An 18951-nucleotide genomic window follows, 5' to 3' on the forward strand; every position below is an offset into this window, starting at 1 on the left:
ATATATATATATATATATATATACCTATAAGCTAATGAGGTTTTTTTTTTTGACAATAAGAAAGAGAAAGCAAGCAAAGCCAAAGGGTGCTGCCACAGAAATCTTTTTATAGAATATTGTTAAATTTACCCACATTAAATATGAGGAAACGTTGTTTGGGAAAAATAAATATGGCGTGTTTTATTATGTTATATATGCTTATATTTTACTGATAAATGACCTCTTTGGGTTGTGCCAATCATGTCTATAATGTCTCAGAACTAAATGCAGAAGTAGGACATTTGAGTACCAGCAACCCTTTTATGGAAGAAGGCATGGTGGCTAAACATCAAAATGTCAAACATTTTGTATATTTCTAGTAATTAAATTTAACTTCTTAACTATGATCAACATCGGAGCTGCAGAGATGATTCATGCAATGGCTGATTTGATAGATAAATGTGAAAATGTGCAGCTTTTCTTAGTCTCACATTGTAGTAAATGCTTTTTGGATTTTTATTGTTTATAATTGATTGTTTTCAAATAAGAAAATCAATTAACCAAAATACTATACTTCCTCCTAATAACTATGTGAGCTTTTCAAAGTTGAATCTATCTATCGCAGAAGATGAGAAACACTCATGTATTTTAGTTCCACATTGCTAATTATTTAACCTGTTTTTCAATTGAAATGATAACATTCATTGTTTTTCCTGTGCTTCCAAAATACAGCCTGAGTGTCAGTAGTGCCAACAATTTATTTGGCTTGTGGGGGAACGGAGAGAAAAGAAAGAGTACTGCTGTATGTTTAAGTCATCTACAGTTCATATCATACTATAAAACAGCAGGGCAGAATGAGACCATTTTAAATCTTTTGAGTTTTCATACATTGACTTTGAAAACAGACTACAGTTGGTGTCAAGGAATCCAACAGCCACCTCACTAATGGTTAAAAAATATAAAACAGCTAAACCAACATAAAACACTAACAAACAAATCATAAATACTATATTAAAGTGGATTTTACAGCTTTTAGCTATGTGCTGGTTCCTTAAAGCGGGACTTGGTCAAAATGTTGAAAATCTGCTCTAGAAAAACAAACAGAAACAATATCTGATCTGACTCCAGTGTTAGCAGACAACATAACCTGCCCTGTCATAACTATCACTCAAACTATGAGAAATCACTGTACATTGTTGACTTTTATATTTTTTGCTAAATGTGGTAAAGTTTGGGCTCCAGTCACACAGTCCTGGAGCAAGTTGGTAACCTCCTGGACACCACTAGTCTTTAAGAAAAAGTATGCATACCTGGTATCTTCAGCAAGTGGTTGCTAAAGTCCCAGTCATGCAGGCACAGAGACTGGTCACTAACCCCTTGGCAACAACAGGTGGAGTATGAAAAGTGTGTGTTTCCCAACCAGTTGGAGATGGGAGTCACCAGGCTTAATCTGGTGCACAGAGGTATGGTACTGCATTGAAAACCTCCTTGCAGTTGGTTTGCTTGCAGACAGATTGCTGTAGTCACCTGTCGTTTGCATGGATGATGTCAACCTCTCTGCTAAAAATTGCCAACTACTTAAGTGTGGCACAAACCAGAAATTTGCCTTCAAAATAAAAGTTGTACCTTTTGAACCATGTTGATTGCAATGGTAAGGCAAACTTTGGATTTGACGGTCAACATTGTTAATTTTGTGTTTGTGGTGCAGTTTCTCTTAGATTTACTTCTGTTCTGCAAGTAGTTGGCAAGTGTTTGCAGACAAATCAGTGTCTTTTTTCCAGCCAATTTTATTTAGCAACAGTTAGCAGCCTCCAGCATGCCATGGTGTTCATAAAACAAACCAGCAGACACTGTGCTTGGCAAACAGTATTGATGATTCGGGTTAGTTTCAGTCATTTACTAAATGACAAGGTTCTGATGCGTTCATGGTCATCTTTCCGAAGAAGCATATTTGCAGTGTGATGCTTTTCTTTTTGTTCTTTTTTAAAGCAACTAGGACATGAGTAAAACCAGCCAGTCAGAGTCAGCTGAAGGAAGGAGTGATGCCAAAGAAGGGTTTACTCACAATCATGGGTATATAAAATGAGATCTACAACATGATGTGAAAGGAACCTTAAACTATGTTTTGAAAGGTTCAGAATAAGATTTATACTCTGTATGACAAAAATGTATACAGTTAAAATTTATACAGAAAAAATATATTTAAAAGACACATATTTGGACTAATTGACATTCTATCACATTCTACAAACGGACTTTGGGGTGGTGCATGTTATTCCAAAACAAATCTGCAACTGTAACTCTGTGAGGTCTGGTTTTCTATAATTTGGCTAAAATGTTTGCCAGTATTTGACCTATTATTACCAAAGTAGTACTCTTTTTGTTGTTGTTATTGTTGTTGTTTTTTTTTTTAACATAATTTGTCTGTCTAAATCAAAATATTTGCAGTAGGGTTGAAGTATGATGAAGACTTTTCAGGCTTAAATGTCATCAGCTAAGACACAAAATACAGAAGGAGGAAGAAGACAGGAAGGAAGGAAGGCGTTTCTGCAGACTTTAAGACAGGAATGGAAAGATTCATGTGAGAAATATTTTTGATTTAGTTTCTCTTTCTGTTTGACTCAGTTTTCTGAAACTCCTGCCTAGCTGGGTAGAAAAAAAGGACACCTGGTCTGGCCTCGATCCCACAGCTCAAGGAAGGCAACACAGCAGATGAAATTGTTCTGAGCAATCATTTCTCCAGTATAATGACACACTTAACAGTACAGTAAATAAAGACTCATGACTTTATGACTCACACAACAGAGGTCGCTTATCTTGTTAATAATTTCACCTCCTCACTACGTACGACTCTGGATACTGTAGCTCCAGTGAAAACTAAGGTCTCTAATCAGAAGTACCTGACCCCGTGGTATAATTCTCAAACACGTACCCTAAAGCAGATGACTCGTAATCTGGAGAGGAAATGGCGTGTCACAAATTTAGAGGATCATCATTTAGCCTGGAGAAATAGTTTGTTGCTTTATAAGAAAGCCCTCCGCAAAGCCAGAACAGCTTACTACTCATCACTGATTGAAGAAAATAAGAACAACCCCAGGTTTCTCTTCAGCACTGTAGCCAGGCTGACAAAAAGTCAGAGCTCTTTTGAGCCAACCATCCCTTTAACGTTAACTAGTGATGACTTCATGAACTTCTTCAAAAATAAAATCTTTATCATTAGAGAAAAAATTACCAATAATCATCCCACAGATGTAATATTATCTACAGCTACTCTTAGTACCATTGATGTTAAGTTAGACTCTTTTTCTCCAATCAATCTTTCTGAGTTAACTTCAATAATTACTTCCTCCAAACCATCAACATGTCTTTTAGACCCCATTCCTACAAAACTGCTCAAAGAAGTCCTGCCATTGATTAATTCTTCGATCTTATATATGATCAACCTATCTCTAATAATCAGCTATGTACCACAGGCCTTCAAGGTGGCTGCAGTTAAACCTTTACTCAAAAAGCCATCTCTAGACCCAGCAGTCTTAGCTAATTATAGGCCAATCTCCAACCTTCCTTTCATATCAAAAATCCTTGAAAGAGTAGTTGTCAAACAGCTAACAGATCATCTGCAAAGGAATGGCTTATTTGAAGAGTTTCAGTCAGGTTTCAGAGTTCATCACAGCACAGAAACAGCTTTAGTGAAGGTTACAAATGATCTTCTTATGGCCTCTGACAGTGGGCTCATCTCTGTGCTTGTCCTTCTTGACCTTAGTGCAGCATTCGATACTGTTGACCATAATATCCTATTAGAGCGATTAGAACATGCTGTAGGTATTACAGGTATTGCACTGCAGTGGTTTGTATCATATCTATCTAATAGACTCCAATTTGTGCATGTAAATGGAGAGTCCTCTTCATACACTGAGGTTAATTATGGAGTTCCACAGGGTTCAGTGCTAGGACCAATTCTGTTTACATTATACATGCTTCCCCTAGGCAGCATCATTAGAAGACATAGCATACATTTTCACTGCTATGCAGATGACACCCAGCTCTATCTGTCCATGAAGCCAGATAACACACACCAATTAGTTAAACTGCAGGAATGTCTTAAAGACATAAAGACTTGGATGGCCACTAACTTTCTGCTTCTTAACTCAGATAAAACCGAGGTCATTGTACTCGGCGCTGAAAAGCTTAGAAATATGGTATCTAACCAGATTCTTACTCTGGATGGCATTACCTTGGCCTCCAGTAACACTGTGAGGAACCTTGGAGTCATTTTTGACCAGGATATGTCCTTCAACCCACATATTAAACAAATATGTAAGACTGCGTTCTTCCATTTGCACAACATCTCTAAAATTAGAAATATCCTGTCTCAGAGTGACACTGAAAAACTAGTTCATGCATTTATTACTTCCAGGCTGGACTACTGCAATTCATTATTATCAGGGTGTCCAAAAAACTCACTGAAAAGCCTTCAGCTAATCCAAAATGCTGCAGCAAGAGTACTGACAGGGACTAGAAAGAGAGAGCATATTTCTCCTGTTTTGGCTTCCCTTCATTGGCTTCCTGTTAGATCCAGAATTGAATTCAAAATCCTGCTCCTCACATACAAGGTCTTAAATAATCAGGCCCCATCTTATCTTAATGACCTTGTAGTACCATATCACCCTATTAGAGCACTTCGCTCCCACTCTGCAGGCCTACTTGTTGTTCCTAGAGTATTTAAAAGTAGAATGGGAGGGAGAGCCTTCAGTTTTCAGGCCCCTCTTCTGTGGAACCAGCTTCCAGTTTGGATTCGGGAGACAGACACTATCTCTACTTTTAAGATTAGGCTTAAAACTTTCCTTTTTGCTAAAGCATATAGTTAGGGCTGGACCAGGTGACCCTGAATCCTCCCTTAGTTATGCTGCAATAGATGTAGGCTGCCGGGGGATTCCCATGATGCATTGAGTTTTTCCTTTCCAGTCACCTTTCTCGCTCACTATGTATTAACAGACCTCTCTGTATTGAATCATATCTGTTATTAACCTCTGTCTCTCTTCCACAGCATGTCTTTTATCCTGTCTTCCTTCTCTCACCCCAACCGGTCGCAGCAGATGGCCGCCCCTCCCTGAGCCTGGTTCTGCCGGAGGTTTCTTCCTGTTAAAAGGGAGTTTTTCCTTCCCACTGTCGCCAAAGTGCTTGCTCATAGGGGGTCATATGATTGTTGGGTTTTTCTCTGTATCTATGAAGCGCCTTGAGGCGACTTTTGTTGTGATTTGGCGCTATATAAATAAAATTGAATTGAATTGAATTGAATGATTTCATTCAGCAACAACATTTAATGGAAAAAACCAAGGGCTTCCAGGTGCTTCATTTTATGGTTGCACAGTTAAGTATATTTAAGGGTAAATGGAGTGGAGTTAGTTTAGCTTAGGACACTACTTTATTCTACAATGTAATCCTCTCGAAGTTCTCCTTTCTGTAGAAAAGCCAGAAAAGCACAAAAACTTGTGCCATTTTCTACAACTTCCTTATGCAAATAAATTGCAACAGCAAATGTGTTTTGAGGGAAGCATAGTGCAATCAGTTTCTGATTAATAAGACAAAAATTACAATATTTGGCAAGTCCACCACCAAAACTTTCCATTTGCAGTGATTAAAGCTTTATTAAACCTTTTTAAGCACTCACAGCATTTCATTTTAAATTTAGGTAAAGATTGTGACTCCTGACATGACACAATTTTTTGCTTATTACTAGCCACAGATGGGACTGAGTCACACACTTTGTACACCCTATCATCCAGCCTAACCTTATGCAAACTCTACTATGGTTCAAAAATGTAGTGTTTCAATTATTGACAAGTTTATTCTGAATAGCAATGTAATTTCTCAAGTCATTTTCCCCACATGCACTGTAGTCCTGAAGTCTTCTCAACACTTTCGTGATGCATCTGCATTTGACAAGGATCTGACGATCAGATACAACCAGGGCTAGCCCATGTGGCATCTAATTGGCATCTCTTAGCAAAAACAGCAGTCTGAAGAATTTGCATTATTATGCACATTATGTGTCCTACCTACTGCACACTATCCAGCTAGCACTCTTGTCAAAACCAAATGTAATATTTCCAGAAGAGACATCTCTCACCATGTGCTCCAGTACATGTGAAAGAGAACAACTCTGGACAATATCCCAATGTCCTTTCATGCATGAAAATAATGCTAACATGAGATTAGAAAATACAAAACTTTTCCTAACCTTCATACTTAATCATGCTTAAAAACTATGTAGAGTACAGTTCAACTATGAGTAGATATTGTATTGAAACAGTAGACATTATAAGGCAACATGTTAATATTTTTGCAATACATATATTTCAGATACATTTAGGATTTACATGTTATTACCCGTCAATAACAACATGTTCTCATCATGATCAGTAATAAGTACAATCAAAGCAAAATAATGTTGCAAAAGGGACTTTTTACTTTGGACACCACAAAGAGAAATACATGCAAGTTGTAACAAATTAGAACTGCCATTTAAAGGTGAATTACTGTGTAATGTGTCAGAAACAAGTCATTCGTTTTATAAAGTAGTTGTCAACTAATCAAGCGTTATCTCTGAAGACATTCTTTTTTTTCCTTGTCATTGTTGATGCTAGTAGTTCAGTGAAATATGTTTATCAAAGAGGAAGAGCTGAGGCATAGATCTAACCACTGGCACTCCATATGGCATCTTTGCCTGAAAGGAAAACTCGATTTGGTCAGAAGGGTTTGTAATGCCACCCACAGTTTACAGTTTTATTTAAACATTTTATTTTATTTTATTTTTCCTCTGGAATGAAGTTACAGCTCCAAATGATAGCTGGTTTACAAGCAAAAGTGACTGCTGAATCATAAGGGAAAGCTTTTGAAATGTGTTCAGAGAGAAATGCATCTCATGCATCTGTGACTAATAAAGAGTTCATATTTCATATTTCATGACCACTTTCGTTAACTGTCAAGGTTAAAATGTGTAAAGTTGGAACTCTGCGTTGCGCTCAATGGTCACACAAATTTGAAACAAAGTGATTAGAATCCAGTCCTGACATGTGAAACCACACACAGATACACACATACAAATGTGACACAATGTGCTATTTTGAAAGTTGTTGAGTAGATAAGATTTGCATCAGTGGTGTGGGACATATGGTGTGGCCATTGCAAACGTAAATGTCAGATCTATTTCTGTTAGTTTGTTGCTTTGCACTCTGTGTTTTTGTGATATCAAAGTCAAATGAGAAAAGATGAAAACGTGTCTACATTTACAACATCTAAATTCAATTATGATCTGTCTAAAAATTGTTTACTCACTTGGAACAAAACGAGACACAAACTAGTGCTTTCCTGTCATGAAAAAGACATGCGGTCACTGGTTTTCTTCTGTTCAAAGTAAAGAAAATGTTTTTCCCTTGCATTTTGCAAAAAAATAACCATTGGCATAAAAAGTCTTTTGCAACCCACATACACATGAAAATGAAGACTCTGGTTAAAATGGTGTAGAGGAGGAGGCATGAAGACACACGTATACATCCCCCAATATGGTGTAGTAAGGCTGCTGGTGAGTTTAGGGAAGGTGCTGACTTTCTTTTCTTTTTGTTGTTTAACAAACCGGACATCAGGCGGACATGTTGAAATCTGAAACTGCACAGTCATACTCACACTGACGTAGTCGTGTGTGATGTCATCCAGAAGTGTAGCAATTCCTTTTTCGTGTCAGGGATATAAGATGAGAAGTGCTTTCTGGACCTGTCCTTATTTATTTAGTGGACAATACATTTACATGTATTTACATTCCAAACCATGCCCTGCAGTTAAAAACTTCAGCAAGGACTAGATAAATTTTGTTTGTTAAAGGGCTGTGTCAAAAGTCCATATTGAAATAGTTTATTTTTTTCAGTCTGATTTTGTATTTTGTAGTAGCCTTCAGTAATTAAGATTTAACAAATGAGCTTTGGGCATTTGGAGAATTTTGCACATATGAAAACCACTTAGGGCACCCATGAGGAAGTTTCAAGTCAAATAAAAAATCAGAACCAGGAAAACTAACATGCAAGAATGAGCTATAAAAAGAGCCCAAATCCTTTAAGCAACAAAACCTGTAACAAGGGACAGAAAAAAGTGTGATATATAACAACAGATGTGCTTTTGAAAACTTCAAGTGCACCACAGTCAGAAGAGCTATGACTGGGCAAGAGGTGCTCATTATAAAGGGGCATATGCAGGTTTCTTGAATTTATGGGCTCCTGCAATGACTATGCACTGCAAAGCTGGCAAGGATAGAGAAATGAGAGAGAGCAGGTGGCATGGAGCACTTTACCCCTGGATCATATGTTATAGTAAAGGATAGTAAACTATACTCAGGATAGTAAACTGAGTAAACTGAGAATAGTAAACTCACTGCATTTGCAAAAACAGCCACTTGCTAGATGAGCCATGAATTCAACAAGACCTCTAAAGCTGGGCACCAAAACATTAGCAGGAAATCCTTTGTAACTTAGAAGTATTTATGTGCTCTATAATAAGCTAAATAAAATTTAAATTGGTAAGCTAGGAGATTTGCCCTAATACTAATTTTTTTTTTTAGCAAAACACCGATTGATCTGAGATCTTCTGCCATCTTTTTGCCAGTTAAAAGATGCATCAGGATTTAGCATTCATTTGTTTGAGTGTGTGTGTGTGTACTAGGTTTATATATCTTTGTGAGGACCAAAAAATGAAGTTTATTATACTTGTGGGGACAAAATCCACATCCCTATGTGTTTAAAGGCATTTTTGAGACTCAAAAGGTGGTTGTAGTGTCGGGGTTAAAATTTTAGTTATGTTAGGGTTAGGCTTTCATTTTTGGTGGTTAGGGTAGGCAGCTAGGGAAAGCATTATGTCAGTTAGATGTCTCCACAAGGATATGGAAACACGACAGTGTGTGTGTTTGTGTTTATAATTTAATGATGTTTTATATTCCTCTGTGACCTGGAGTAGTTTAGAGCAGGGGTGGTCAATTGATTTTCCCAAAGGGCCACATGAAAAAACTTGGACTGTTGTTGGAGACCACATCAATAAGCTTATAAAGAGCTAAAATTAATATTGAGCAGAATTTAGTGAACTTGTTGGTCTAGGCCTCTACAAAAGTCCCAGTTTCTCATTTATCCCCATGGTAAAATTCATTGCCCACCCCTGGTTTATAGGCTGAATGTGGGAACAATGGCTATCATTAGAAAATTTACAAGATTTTCTCTTTAGCAAATCTGAATTTAAAAAAGCTTCTCTCTGCCCTGCTCTCTTTCTGTAAACAAAGTCTCTGCTGTGTTTGTATATCTGTACAAGAATCGCTATTCAGTGTGTAGAAGATGAACTGCTGGGTTGGCAGTGTGAGAAGGATGAGTCATTGTGACTAAATAGAATGAACACCTCCAGGTCAAAACGCCTACCTCAAAGGCAGGATGCTCCTGCTGAAAGAGGCCATAGTGCCATCAGGGAATACCACAGCCATTCAAGGCTGTGGAACAGTGTTTAGATAGGTGGTACATCACAAATGAACATTCACATGAATGCCAAGACCATTATCAACCTTTCAGTGGACAATATAATCCACCATGACATAATTTCAAAGAGCGTGGCATAAATATGAGCTGCTTTTCAAAAGGAAAAAATAAGGTTAAACATGGATGAAGGGAATGTGTTGTTAAAAACAGTTTTATGGTAGGTATATTATTTTATTAATACAAATTTTTCTTTATTATAATTTTATTACTATATTATGACATATACCTATAGGCATAATCTGATTCTAATGTGTTTTCAGATTCAGATGCCTACTTTAGATCTGCAAATGTACAGTGCTGTGAAAAGTATTTACCCCCTTACGGATTTCTTTAAAAAAAAAAAAAATTAACAAGGGAGACGAAGCGACCGTGGGAATGATGCTACAATGAGCAGAGAAAAACAGAGGGCTTAAATATACACAGGTTAATGAGAGGATGGGAAACAGGGCCTGGAACTAATAAAGACTAACAGGACAAGGAAAGCATAACTGAACATGCTGAACACAGGCGACTCTCAAAATAAAACAGGAAGTACAAATAACCACGGAGACAAAGACTATGACGGGCTTGACAATGGGACCGGAGGAACAATGCTGACTGGGGAGACAGAAAGGGAACAACAAAGGTGGAGACAAGACTCAAACAAACATGATGACAAGGCTGACAAAACAAGGACCGTGGAACACAGAGGAAACAGAACCTAAAGACCAGATGACAAAACCAAGACCAGAAACTACAAATATTAGACAAAGCAGAAAAACAACTAAAAGAGCCAGAACCAAGAATATACACTAAATCTCAAATAAACCAGAATCCAAAGACAAACACTGGGTACTGTAACAAAGATAACCTCAGTAAATACAACGTGCATTTTTTTAATATGGAGCCCAGCAAGGGACATGGGAGGAAAAAATTACGATGAACTTTTGCGAGATCTCGCAAAACTAACTCGGGCTCTCGCAAAAGTTTTGCGAGATCTTGCAAAAGTTGAATTCCAACAATGGCAGCAGCTACTTAGTTGTAATATTACTCTTTCTGGGTCACAAAATAAACTTTTAAGATATTTTAAGGCGTGAATGTAGTTGTGTAAATGTCAAATATCTGCTCGGTTTACAAGACATCACTTATTTGCAAAAGTGCTCTGACGTTTTTGGAGATCTGACACCCACCATCTCGAAGCTAACGGGAGGTCGAGACCTACTACAGCCGGGAGGAACACCGCTCTCCCGGCACATCGTGCCTTGACCTCCTGGTCGGCTTCGAGCTGGCGGCCTCCGAAGAATGCGGCTAAAACTTTTGCGAGATCCCGAGATTGTTTTGCGAGATCTCGCAAAAGCTCATCGGAATTTTTTTTTCTCCCATGTCCCTTGCTGGGCTCCATATTTTAATGATGATTCATTAAGGGAAAAAATCTATCAAACTTACAGGTGTGAACAGCCTGATTGGATATGAGTCTGGTCTTTGACTAGGCCACTCCATTATTTATTTATTTATTTCTGAGCCATTCAGAGGTGGACTTGCTGGTGTATTTTCTTATCATTGTCCTGCTGCATAAGCCAAGTATGCTTGAGCTTCAAGGCATGAACTGATGATTGGACATTCTCCTTTAGGATTTTCAGGTAGAGAGCAGAATTCAAGGTTCCATCAGTTACAGCAAGTCATCCAGGTCATAAAGCAGCAAAGCATTATACTATCACCACCATATTTGACTGTTGGTACAATATTCTTTTTGTGAAATGCTGTTAGTTTTACGTCAGATATAATGGAACTCCAAGGCTCCAAAAATTTCCACGTGTCTCATTTGTCCACAGAAAAATTTCCCAAAAATCTTGAGACTCATCAAGATCTTTTAACAAATGTCAAATTAATCCTTTTGTTTCTTTTGGTCAGCAGTGGTTTCACCTTTTAACTTTCTCATGGATACACTGACCTTAACTAAGGCAAGTAAGACCTCCTGCTCTTTAGATGCTGTTTAGAATTCTTTAGTGACCTATTAGATGAGATGTGCTCCTGGAGTAATGTTGGTAAGCCAGCCACTCTTGGGAAAGTTCACCAATTCCAGGTTTTTGCCATTTATGGATAATGGCTCTTACTGCGATTTACTGGTGTCCCAAAACCTTAGATAGTAACCCTTTCCAGACTAATAGATGTCAATGAGATGTTGTTCAGCTGTTTCATTAGATCGTAGCATGATGCATTGTTTTTTGAGATCTTTTAGCCTGTGGATAGTGAAACTGAAATCAGCTTCTCAAAAAAAACACATGATGACTCACAGTTAAATCATGTTTTAACAAGGGGTAAATTAGTTTTTCACACTTGGCCAGACAGGTTTGGATATGTTTTTCCTCTTAATATAATAAATCTTAATTTAAAAATGGATTTTTTAAAAAATTTTTGTTTGATCATGTAATTGTGACAAATATGCAAAAATAAAAAGTGCCAGAGAGCTTCTATAGGACTGGACCACAATGACCGTATTGTGTCCACAAGCACAATTTTGGGTGCTCATAAAATTGGGCAAGGCTGGCTTGTAGGCTTTATATTATGAACTTTATTTCATCTGCAACTTAAAATTTGTCAAGAAATGTATTCAGGTGACTATGTGTGTATGAAGCCATTAAGAAATAAAATTTCTCCCTTAATTTGGGTGTCTTTATATTTCTTTTTAAGCATGTTCACCTCCCTCTAAAAACTAGTAAGCTTAATTTGGGAGTAGTTTTTTTTTAAATTTTATTACAAATTGAAAACTAATATTTAAAAACCAAATATATCCCTGCATTTATTTGCTGTAGACTTGAAGTAAAAGCAAGAAAGTTTTTCACCTCTATTTCATGTTTTTTTCTGGATGGATAAAACGTTATCTAATGATCAGATTGGAAATCAAGATGTGACTATATGTGCCAAAGAATCACTTTCCAATCTCTTCACTTTTATTCAGCTGGCACATGCAGTGGATATGCTTATTTCACTCTGAGCATGGTCACAAAATCTCAGCTCTGTTTATATAGCTCTACAAGAATAGCCCAACCAATCACAGACAGAGACAGGTATTTTGAATCCCCCAATCAGCAGCCACATTAATGCTAGGGAGATGAGTCACAGTGAATAAATAAAAGTAGACAGCTGACTGGTGAGAAGTATCTGAATCACCAGGCAACAGTGTCTCATTGGTGGACATGACAACCAATGACAAGTGTGAATGTTTATGTTCCTGAGAAACACCATAGAAAAGAAGAAAATGAATGACTGTGTCATAGTTAATGAAAGGAGAGCAGTTTTAACTTTAGCTATTAACTAATAAGCTGCAGACTGACTATTTTCAAGAGTCTTACAGTTGTTACAGTCTGAATACAGAAATGAAATATGATTTGTAATTTCATCCAGTGACAAAGGATTACTTTTGTACATTATAATAAAGCTTTCTTACCATTCCTGTTTATTTTAATGTTTTAAATGTTTTTCCTGTTTTCTTCACATTTCTTCTTACGTGTTCTGTCACCTTAACTGAATGTTGACTTAGAGAAAAAACTACTAGATGCAGTTCAAACTTCAAAATAGTCAATACAAATCAAACAGTAGCTTTAGCTTTGTCAGACAACCACAATATCAACCAAAGTGTTTTCCATCAATGCTCACACACAGAGCTGCTTTCTGCACTCCCTTCATCCCCAACCAGTCATAGTGGATGACTGCGTCTCACTTAGCCTGGTTCAGCTAAAGGTTTCTTCCGGTAAAAGGGAGTTTTATCTTCCCACTGTCACCAACTACTTGCTCACAGAGAGTTGTGTGATTGTTGGGGTTTCTTTCTAACATTGTAGGATCTTTAACTTAGAATATAAAGTGCTGCAGGTTTTCCTCTCTCTCCCTGTGTGCCACTAGAGGAACACAGATTGAAAGTCCAAAAAAATGTCCAATAAAATAGAGTAGGTATATTGAAGTTTACCAACTGTTAAATATCGTGCTACACTGATTATTTTGATACAAAAACAGTACAGATAAAAAGTGAGCAAAACACATTTCAGCTGCTGCCTGAACACAATATATTGTTTATAGGAACTCGCAGTGCAGGAATACAGTATATGGGTAAGAAATTAAATATTGGACCACTACATGATACCAGGAAAATATGGTACAAAAATAATACAATGAAGCATCCACTTCATCTTTGTTATCTTAAGCATTCTTGCCTGATATATTAAAGTTGTTCGAGCAAATTTTGACATGAATCTGCCTTTGCTGACGACTCTATGAGCATCATGTCAATAAATAACAAAATCACTGAAAAGTAAAATGTACACAAAGACTGGAAATAGCTGGAAGGGAGCAGCTGTAAAATTGACTAAACAATGACAACAATCTTGTTTATTTTGGTTCATAATCTACCATAAAATGTCCAACATTAACCAGTGATAAACAGTTTATCTGGTTGTAAATATTCTGCGGCTTCATACAGGGATTCCCCTGCACCCACACACACAGCTACAAGTGTAAGGATCTATGCGAAGCTCGTGTTTTGTTTTAAACTACTTGATGGGTATAGTTTATTTTACTCGAGACTCGTCATTTATCACTTGGTGGAGGAATTTATTTACCTAAAAATAAATAATAGAAAATATTGTTCCATGGTGTTTTGTTAAGAGGATTTTTATTAGGCGGCAAAAACGGCGTAAGGGCGTGCTTCTGTCAGTTCTTTGTGTTTGAGGTCTCGCCTTGGTGGAACAAAAGATAACATCTATACTCACTCCAGTGTCAGTGGAAAATGCTACAAAATGCTCAGCAGGAATGTTCTGTGTTAATATCTCGTGAATTTTCAGCACTAAACATATCCTGATAAACATTTCACTAGAGAGTGTTTACAGACAAAACAAATAACCAAGACAAAGTGAGTGTAGGCATGCATCACATTAGTTTGCTTACCTTTGTGACAAAACCACAAAATTACTGCTTCATGTATTTGTTGAAGTGATATTTTTAATTTTTTAAATACTGTTGTAGCCTTATATGATTTGTAGTTCAATAATCCTATTTTTTTTAACTGAGCAGCTCCTCAACACAAGCCTTTGGATCACAGGAATAACCTCATAATTTGAATCATTGGCCCTGCCTGATATAAGCATTCCCCATTGTAACATAGAAGTAGTTTTGCTCCCCCCACATTCCTACTGTAAAATTGTTGTAATGATATCTAATGCTATCTTTTGTGTCTTAACAGCTCTTTTGGTTTTTGTTTGTTTTGCAGAGGTTATGGGTTGGGTAAGTGAAACTGAAAGTCTTCACAACTGTCTGTCATTCAATAGTAGGAAGCTCAGTGACAACATTCATTGGCATTACCATTCATTTCTGTTCAATTCCATTTATATAGCACCAAATGACAACAACAGCTGCCTCAAGGCACATTATATTGTAAGATAAAAGACCCTACAATAATACAAAACAAAAGCTTTTCCAATTAAACCTGGTGTTGTTATTTTAACCAACTCATGCATAAGTAATTTTGTTCAGTGATAGTATTTAGCTCTCCATTTAGAATGTGAAAGAAGCCACGATTTTGTCAGATTTCAAAGTTTAGCCCAGTCTTTGGATTGGCAGTTTCTATTCTCACTATAAATAGAAAAGTAAGCAAGGAAAATCATGTAATGTGTCATAGACAGCATCACATTCAATACAGTAATGTGGTTATGAGGAGAAATTTTAGGGGAAATTCAGTGCAGAGGGCACTGATTTTTTTTTAAACTTTTCAGTTGAGTGCATACAGGTTTATGCATGCTTCTGTGCTGGTGGGTTTTTTATTGTTGTTTGAATGAGAATCAGAGCTAGCTTTGCTGCCAGGTACTTTCATATGGGACAAGAATTCACCTTGGTAAAAAAAAATGCTTTCATTCATTAGGTATCAGTGATAACAACTTCGGGACAGCTTGATATTTACTTTCTTTGCAGACGTATTTTTCTCTGCCAGATATACTTTCAGCTCAAGAACCATTCACCTCTACAAATAAAAAAATACTTAATTTGTGCTTTTCTAAAAAAAAACAACTTCATCCATCTGTGTGTCTTGGTATTAAACCTTTGACTAAGCTCTGCTTTATAAGAGGGTGACTGCATTCATGAAACTCGGATGTCAAGTTCCGATTGCACCCAATTAAATTAATAGACTTCTAATGTAAGTCAGGCTAATGACTACTATAAAATTACCATTCTGAGTCATCATTTCTCCAAGGAGGCTGCTGCTGTAAGTGCTGGTATTTTTGGTAGTCTAGTTGAGAGAAAGCATTGCATTCTGTAAAATGGCTAAGTATCTAAAAGGAATCTTGTACACTAACCGGCCACTTCATTAGGTACACTAGTTCAACTACTTGCAAGTCTAATTGACCAATCGCGTGGCAGCAGCTCTATGCACACAGACATGGGCTAGATGGCTGTTTAAACTGAGGATCAGAAAGGGACAGAAAGACATTTTTACTATAGCATGGTTTTTAGCTGCTCCAAGTTATGAGCTTTGTGCTAATAGGAAGGCAATAGTAAGGACATCTCTGAATGTACAGCAAGTGAAACCTTGAAGCAGATGGGCTCAAGGAGCAGAAGACAAAACTGGGTACCACTCCTGCTGACTAAAAACAGGAAACCGAGGATATAATTTACACAGGCTCATCAAAATTGGACAACAGACGACTGAAAACTAATTGCCTGGTCTAAAGGATCCAATCTAAATTCTAGAAGAAATTTTGCTGTGACATTTGGATGGTAAGGTCAGAATTTGGTATAAACAATATTAAAGCATGGAACCATTCTGCCTTGTATCAACTGCTCAGGCTGCAGGCTGATCCTTCAACGTTTGGCTAATTCCAATAGAATAACCAACATTGTCACTAAGGTCAACATGATGGTGAGTTCAGAGTACTCCAAAGTCCTCCACAGTCACTGAATCTCAATCCTACAGAGCACCTTTGGAATGTAGTGGGACTGGAGATTCCCATCATGGGGGTGGGAGCTGACAAACCTGCAGAAATTGCATGATGCTGTCATGTCAGTATGGACCAAAATCTCAAAAATTTCCAGCGCCTTGTTGAATCTATGCCACAAATAAGTAAAGCAGTCCTGAAGGCAGAAGGGGGTCCATCCTCGAACTAACAAAGTATTCTTGATGAATTGTCTGCTGTTTATTTTATGACTCTATATTTTTAAAGCCAGACTGTGAAGACACAGTACACACTGTGTCAAATTAAACTCCTCTAAAATCCATCCTAAAAATGGTGTCAACTGCAAACAAGAAGTGAAGTGAAAATTCCCATGAAGAAATACACTACAGAAGAAGTATGAGTCATAGCTTTATACACTCTGATGCTAGCATGAGCCATTGAGCTTAGCAGAAGGAAAAAGCTAAGAATTTAAAATCAGATATTTGTATTTAAAGTCATATAACTCCATAACTCTGAGGCAGGCTCTATGCTATGCTATGGTGGCAAATCTGGGTCAACTGCTGTGTATGCTGCTGGTGAGATAAAAAGCCTTCCCACATGCTACCTCATACAGCTAATTTCTCATTTTCATTACATTGCCATGCCTCTGTAATGTGCTCTGTAATGCAGGTGCAGGTCTATATATATACAATTATTTTTTGTTTTGTTTTACTTTGTCACATAACGTTTGTCTGAATATTGTGAGTTAGATCTTACTCAAAGACCTTGTGAAAGTCAGAGAAGGGAAGTTTTTCAAGAACCAGCTACACCAGCTTGCACTCTCAGAAGAGATCAGATTAACCTCAGGCTGTGAGACACAATCATCTCTGATTGGTTCCTTGAGAACAAAAAAAGGCGGAGCTTTCTGTGTGGTGTGATTACCAGTAAGTGAGGACCCATCCATATGGAAAGTACCTGGAGATTTCAGACAGGACAGGAGTAAACACGGGGTCAAGTGTAGTCAACTCTGTGTTTCTACATGCATTACTGATGTTGTGAGGACATAGATTTGTCAGGCTTATGTTTTGTCACTGACTTCCTTTGTGGGACAAAATGCAAGTCATTTTTTGTTTGTTTTGTTTGTTTATTTTTAACCATATAAATCATTGTATTTCAGGCTAATTTCTTGGGTTAAGGTTAGGTTAAGGGTTAAGGGTTTTTTATATTAATGTCCTCTGAAGTGAGGGGACCATCACTATTAAAAGAAATCTCACTGATTTGAACAGAAGATAGCAGGATTCAAATTGACTTATATTCATACTCAAGCCATTCTGAATATTTGTTTTTTTATTGTGAATAGAGTCTAACAAAAATCAACAGATGTGCATTTTGCATGACACACTATGTAAATCCCCAGCACACACACAGAAATGCCACCCCAAATACAGTTACACACAATTATTATTTTTAGTACACAAGGAAGTTGAGAAGCTTTTTTCATCATAAGTTCATAGACCTATTCGGGGAAATAGGGCAATGGACAGACACAAACAAATAAGCTGCCCTCATGTTAGTGCAACTATACATTGTTTGTTTTACCTCACTGACATCCTCTCTTCTGTCACCATCCAGGCACTTAAAAGCAGCCGACTGATCAAAACAGTTTCAAATGACAACATCATGTCTACCAGAAAAGCAAAGTGAAATGTTTTCATTTCACTTTACGAAGTAAAACAATGCAGCTAAAGTTTATATATAATATTGGCTGCTGCACATAAAAATCATAGCGTTAAAAAAAATAAGACAGGAGCACAAGATCAACTCCACCTAAACAACTGAAAGTTAAAAATGGGGATATAATTGATCCAGTTCAAAAATAATGCAGAAATTATTAATCTGATAAATAATGGTGACATTAGAACATGCAGTGAAAACCAAATGTACCTGCTGTATAAATATTTAAACAGTATAAGTGTGCTTTAACTATATTTACGTGTACATTTATGACATATTTCAGTTTTAACTTGCCTTAACATTAAGTTTTGTTCTCGGGAGCTGTCATCCTAAATATAAACACTTTCATAGGAGTGTCTAGACAATGACGCTACGTTCAAGCACTGAATTTACTAAAGGAAATCGGAGACTGACAAAATATCAATAAGAAAATATTTCTAGGAAAAGATATGCTGTAGTTAGATTCAAAATTATCTGTTCATTTTTACAGCTACCGAAGCTGCGACGGTTCAGCTGTCAGTGAATATGAGGCAATTATAGGGACGTACACATTCCTGGACTGTAACAACATACTTCACTTTTCTGCATCGCAACCACCATGGTATAGAAATATAGAACAGGAAAAACTCTGGTTGCCTGCACTATTATGTTACAGATGTTTCTCTCTATTGTTTGTATGTCACCTTTTTTTTTCTCAGACAAGTATCCACACGTTTACAGAAGCCTAATTACATTTTACCACTTTGTAGCTGACTGTAAGTCATGAGCAAAATTCT

General features: G+C 37.1%; 1 long non-coding RNA gene across 1 annotated transcript in view; it reads left to right on the forward strand.

Annotated features, from left to right (window-relative positions):
• The window catches only part of LOC146505669 (uncharacterized), a 33448-nt gene continuing 14497 nt past the window's right edge, over positions 1–18951 (forward strand). Inside the window, exon 1 of the long non-coding RNA XR_014877767.1 lies at positions 1–18951. This exon is cut by the window's right edge and continues 11325 nt beyond it. This is a non-coding gene — a long non-coding RNA (uncharacterized LOC146505669).

The sequence above is a fragment of the Neolamprologus multifasciatus genome, chromosome 13, assembly GCF_963576455.1.
Source record: "Neolamprologus multifasciatus chromosome 13, fNeoMul1.2, whole genome shotgun sequence".
Lineage (NCBI taxonomy): Eukaryota > Metazoa > Chordata > Actinopteri > Cichliformes > Cichlidae > Neolamprologus > Neolamprologus multifasciatus.